The 5,989-nt window shown below is 36.4% G+C and overlaps 1 pseudogene; it reads left to right on the forward strand.

The window, feature by feature from the left end:
• The first annotated feature begins 1,400 nt into the window (after positions 1-1,400).
• Positions 1,401-5,713, forward strand: LOC110018460 (annotated as a pseudogene).
• The last annotated feature ends 276 nt before the right edge of the window (positions 5,714-5,989 follow it).

Here is a 5,989-nt window from a genome sequence, read left to right on the forward strand (position 1 = left end):
AAGACTCGATGAGAATATACGATACCCCTGTAAGACATGCCAAATAGGCAACTCTCAATGAGAAGCTATTAGTGGACAGGGTCTTCACTAGAAAGACTCCAAGAGATTAAGTGGTTGGCAGGGTAATATATATGATTTTATCTTGATTTGACCATGAAAAAATCATATTCATTCAATCTTTAATTTGACCAAGAAGAAAGAAAATACACATTCTACATTCTGTTTATGTTTGATTTCGCATAAAGAAAAAAAAAAGATGGCAAATAGACCAAAAAAATGATGGTAATGATAACAAAAAACAATTTTTCAGTGTTTAGATGCATTTGGTTGGGTGGGTGTGGGGGGGCATAGGTGGCTCAAAGGGCAATATGCATGATTTGAATCAACAATATGAAATTACACCTTCAATCACAATGTCGTCGGTCAATGCACAATACATTACTCCATATTAAGAAGAGAAAAAAAAAAGAACCAAGTCATAAAAAAAGCCCATTTGATCCGCCATAGTCTCTTTTATATTTTATTTTATTTCTTTTTTAAATTTTTCATGTGATTCATGAAAGAGGGGCTACACAATTCATAGCCATTTGGCAAAAGCTAAGTGAAAAAGAAAAACAGAGGATATATTATTGTTAACTCCAACAAAAGAAAAACTTCCTTTGAAACTAAAAATACATGCATTTTATCAATGTTTCAAAAATAGAAATTCACCAACTTAAATAGTAATCTATAAGTTATGGCCAAATTTGGTCACTGTAAAGGATCAACATTTGTTTAATCAAATCCTTCATTTGGTATATTCATTTTGGACGGCTCACTCATATCAAACTTTAAATTAAGCAATTAATTAATAATCTTATGCTTAAGCTTATAATTAAATCCATCTTTGTTTTCTATATTCTTATAAGATCATTTGAGTTCACTATCATTATTATATGCAAAATCTTGTGTGATAGGACTGTTAATCATTAAAGATAGCTTGCAATGAGACAAATCCTACATTATGCATTATACGAATGAAATAGCTGAGCTCAAATGACAATATACTTGATTCGCATATACGACTTCATTGTACTAAATTACGTGCAGCATAATGAACTCACTTGATTTGCAACCCAAGATAACATATCTATTCACCAAGAAAGACTTCATAATGCTCATTCGTCACTAACCTCCAAGCTTTCATAATTAATTTGATTATAAATTAATCTTAAATTAATTATAATTATTTTACACTATATTTCTAAATTCATTTTTTAAACAATAAAAATGGCCTATATAATTAAATAAATTATCTTAAGTCACCATTTTTGAAATTGCAAATAGACAGAGGACCTCTTCAAAAAAAGTTCCAATTTTTTAAAAAATAAATATTAATAGATAATTAACAGCCGAGTCAGCGACCGAAAACGGAAAAACACTGCTCAGTCCTCACATACTTAGAGAGCGACACGTGGAACTTTATACTGCCCATTGAACTGACTATAAAGCATTCGGCAGAGCTTACTTCTCCCTGCAATAACTCGTCGGTGAAAAATGGCGGATGTCGTCCACCTCCTTCTCCCCCTCTTCATCGGCTTCCTCTTCCTCCCCCATGGTAACAAAGGCTTCTTCATTTCCTTCTTCTACGCAAGAATCATTAACAGTTTTTCTTCTCCCTGCAGCTCAATCGGCCTCCAAGGTTCTCTTCCACGGCCTCGGCGTCAACTACGGCCAACTCGGCGACAACCTCCCTTCCCCTCCGTGTTCCATAGATCTCCTCAACTCCCTCCACGCCTCCGCAGTCAAGATATACGATGCGAACCCTGCGATTCTCCGTGCCCTCCGCGGCTCAAACCTCGTCGTCTCCGTCATGGTCCCCAATGGCTTGCTCCCTTCAATCGGCACCAATCAGTCAGCCGCCGATGACTGGATCTCCACCAACATTGTCCCCTTCTATGGAACCATTCGCCTCCGCTTCCTCCTAGTTGGCAACGAGATCCTCTCCGATTACGCCTCCAACTCTTCCTTCTGGCCTTATCTCGTCCCCTCCATGATTCGCCTTCAACGCTCCATCAAATCATTCTCCCTTCACGGAATCAAGATCAGCACCACGCATGCCATGGATGTCCTCCAATCCTCCTTCCCCCCTTCTTCCGGCCGCTTCCGATCCGACATTGCCGGCCCAATCATTCGCCCCATGCTCGATTTCCTCCGCCGAACATCCTCCTATTTCATGATCGACGCCTATACCTATTTCGCCTGGTCTAAAAACCCTAATTCGATTTCAATCGACTACGCCCTTTTTCAGGCAAACTCTAGCTTATACTACCACGATCCGGCCACCGGACTCACCTACACGAATCTATTGGATCAGAGGCTTGACGCGATGGCTGGCGCTATAGCCGCTGAAGGTTACCCTGAAGTCCGGCTAGGAGTCGCGGAGACCGGGTGGCCGAATGCCGGCGATCTTGATCAGATCGGAGCGAATGTGCATAACGCAGCGACATACAACAGGAAACTTGCGATCCGGGTGGCGGAGCAGAGAGGGCTACGTACGCCGGCGAGGCCGGCCGCTGCTATCCCGGTTTTCATTTTCTCGTTGTATAATGAGAATCTGAAGCCTGGCCCGGGGACGGAGAGGCATTGGGGCCTGTTGTACCCTAACGGGACGGCGGTGTACGAGGTGGATCTGACAGGTCGCCGCCCGGGCCGGAGGGGAGCTATCCACCGCTCCCGCCGGCGAGGAACAATGAGCCCTATAAAGGGAAGCTATGGTGCGTGTTGGATAACGGCGGCGGCGGCGGGAACTTGGCGGCGGTGGGGGCTGCGCTGAGCTTCGCATGCGGGCAGGGTAACGGGACGTGTGCGGCTATACAGACCGGGGGGGCATGCTTCCTGCCCAATACGGTGGAGGCGCATGCGAGCTATGCCTTCAATTCGTACTGGCAACAGTTCCGGAGTACCGCCGGTACATGTTACTTTAATGGTCTGGCGGTCCAGACAACCGTCGACCCGAGTAAGTATATTTTTTCATTTCACTTTTTGTTTTGATTATTTATACTACGCTTTTATAAATACGTTAGATAAAAAAAAGTAGGATATTATTTTGAGAAGAGGAAGTTATTATATTATTTAATTAATTATATACATTGTTTTTTTAAAAAAGCAATTTAAAGATTTTGATTTTTAATTAGATATGGCTTGAAAATATAATTTATTTTTATATGATAATGATAAATTAATTCTTAATTTTTTTGTATTGTCGATGATTTCATGCCTTGAAATAAAATCACTTGATAATTTACATTTGCCATTATTAAAATAATTTATTTGGATTTTTTTTTATTTTAATGAGACATTTCATATAATTTTATATAACTTAAAAACTTGCATTGATAAATCTTATTTAACTAGTTCTAAAAGTTTTTGAGTTTTTTTTTAATGAGAGTAATATTAATTAATATATTTTATAATTTATTTCAAATATAATGTGTGTTGCTAGGTTGGAGACACTAGACTAATGAATAATTGTTTTAGCGCTGCACAAAAATTTAGCACATACTCAGATAATTAAAGTGAATTAGGAGAATACATCTCAACTTTTTACGTAAAAAACCTAAAAAGAGATAAAATCACGGAGTTTGACTCGGTTAAAACAATTCAATATGAATTGTTAGTACAAATGTTTATTATTCTCCTTAATTTATTAAGATAAAGTTATAAGGTTGATCATTGTAAATGTACAACAATAATTCATCGATAATAGTTGTAGTTTAGCTATAATGAATTTAGTTCGTGGTGATATCAGGCTAAAAGTGTCGTAATCAATTGCTTCGAGAGCGTCGGTTGGCTACGAAGTATATTGCTTTAAGAGCGTGGCTACAGAGGATATAGTAAGAAGTTGTTTTGTGAATCATGTAGGTCGTAATAGTAAGTTGTGATGACGTACGTAGGCTTAAAAGGCTGAAATTGGGAGCTACACGGGTTTTGGATCACGTAGGTTATAATTGAGCACATAGATCTTAGTGTGAATTATGATGACATTTTAAGTTATAGGGGTCGGAGTCGGGAACTGTGCAAAATGTCTGTAGTCAAATGGGTCAAAGTTGAGAGCTACATTAGTTGTAGACCACGTAGGCCGTCATAGTTGATTATGTAGACCGTCATGGTGATTTGTAATGAGCAAGCTTTAGGACTCCAGAGAAAGCCATTGCCTTCGTAGTGCATTGTTACATCATCTTCGGGATGTGATTACATTAGTTGTAGACCACGTAGGCTATAGTTGATTACGTAGACCGTCATGGTGATTTGTAATGAGCGAGCTTTAGGACTCCAGAGAAAGTCATTACATCATCTTCGGGAGGTGTTGTTGCACCATATGTGGGGCGCATTGTTATACCGTTATTGGGGTTGTGTCATTGCATTATATTTGGAGTGCAAGTTACACATTCGGAAGACATTATAGTATGTGGGGTGTGTTGTTCTACAGAATGTCTCGTCACTTTGTATTGTATATCGGGGTTCCACAATGCACGTCGTGATTCCGCAAGTTATTTCATTGCAACAAATAAAGGGCGACTGACTCTGGTCAACAGTAGCTGGCAGGTGGTGATTGACGGTGGTTTGTGATTGTTGGAGTGGGTGGTATTCACCTAATCTACGGTGCAGAAGCGATATTGATTTTCATCTCCCCCTTCAAGCTGAGTCTTCTTCTGGCTCAATGTCTCCATCTCAATAAGGGTTAGGGATCTATTTATAGAATTTTGGAGAGTTTTCTCTGCAAATGAGGAATGATTTAAAACCACTATATTGGACAGTTCAGAGAGATTTTTCGATCGAATTATATTCGGTGAATATTTGAGTGTACTAATGTGTTATAATTGAGTGATCTTAGACTATTTGGATTCGTCTAATCAAGATGGTCACTCAATTTAACTATAAGTGCATTTTAAATCATAGTTATGGATAATTTTAAATCAAAATTTAAATATTTTTTGCTCGAGATTGGTTTCATATCTCGGGATTCGTGTTAAAGATAAATTTGTTCATGATTTCAAGCTATATTTATAGAATCTTTGAGAATTTTCTCAGCAAATAAGGAATAAAATCAAACCACTATATTGAACAATTCAGAGAGATTTTTTCGCTCAAACGATATTCGGTGAACATTTGAGTGTACTAATGATGTCAGAATTGAATAATCTTTGACTATTTGAATTTGTTTAATCGAGATGCTCAATTTAACTATAAATATGTTTTAAATAATAATTATGAATAATTTTAAATTAAAATTTAAATAATTATGTCTCGTGATTGTTGTTAAAGATAATTTGTTGATGGTCAAGTTCTAAATATGTTAAACTTTTGGAAGATTTACATAAATACAACTCAATTCCCATGTAATTACATATCTAACACATAATGTTTAATTTTTTTACTTTCATGATATTAGATAAAAAAGTGTATTTTCCCTTTTTTTTTTTTTTTTTTTTTTTTGTGATATGAAATATTTAAGCAGTATTAGGTATTGGATATCTAAATGCATAGAAATTTATTGGTATGTATATGAATGCTCCTAAAATTTATCATGATAAAAATACTAATTATAAATTATTTTATGTTTATATGTATTTTTTTATATAAAGTATCATGTATTTTACAAATATTTCTCTCTAACATTTTTTCTTTTTGAACAGGTTATGACTACTGCGTATTTCCAAGCGATGGCTAACAGATGTATTTGATGGGCCAATTACATTTGTATAATCTTATCCATTTACAAATTTACCATTTAAAGTATTTCATCAAATAATTAAAAAATTTATAAAATTTAAATTGTGGTTCTGTTATTATTTATTTCGAATTCAAAAACTGAAGCTTTATTGATTGAAATTTATTATTATTATTATTATTATTATAATGTAAAGATAGGTTTGCATAAATACCACACTCAATTTCTGTGTATTTACGTATCTAACATCTAAATTTCAATGTTTACATGCATACA

This window comes from Phalaenopsis equestris, unplaced genomic scaffold (genome assembly GCF_001263595.1).
Source record: "Phalaenopsis equestris unplaced genomic scaffold, ASM126359v1 Scaffold000002, whole genome shotgun sequence".
NCBI lineage: Eukaryota > Viridiplantae > Streptophyta > Magnoliopsida > Asparagales > Orchidaceae > Phalaenopsis > Phalaenopsis equestris.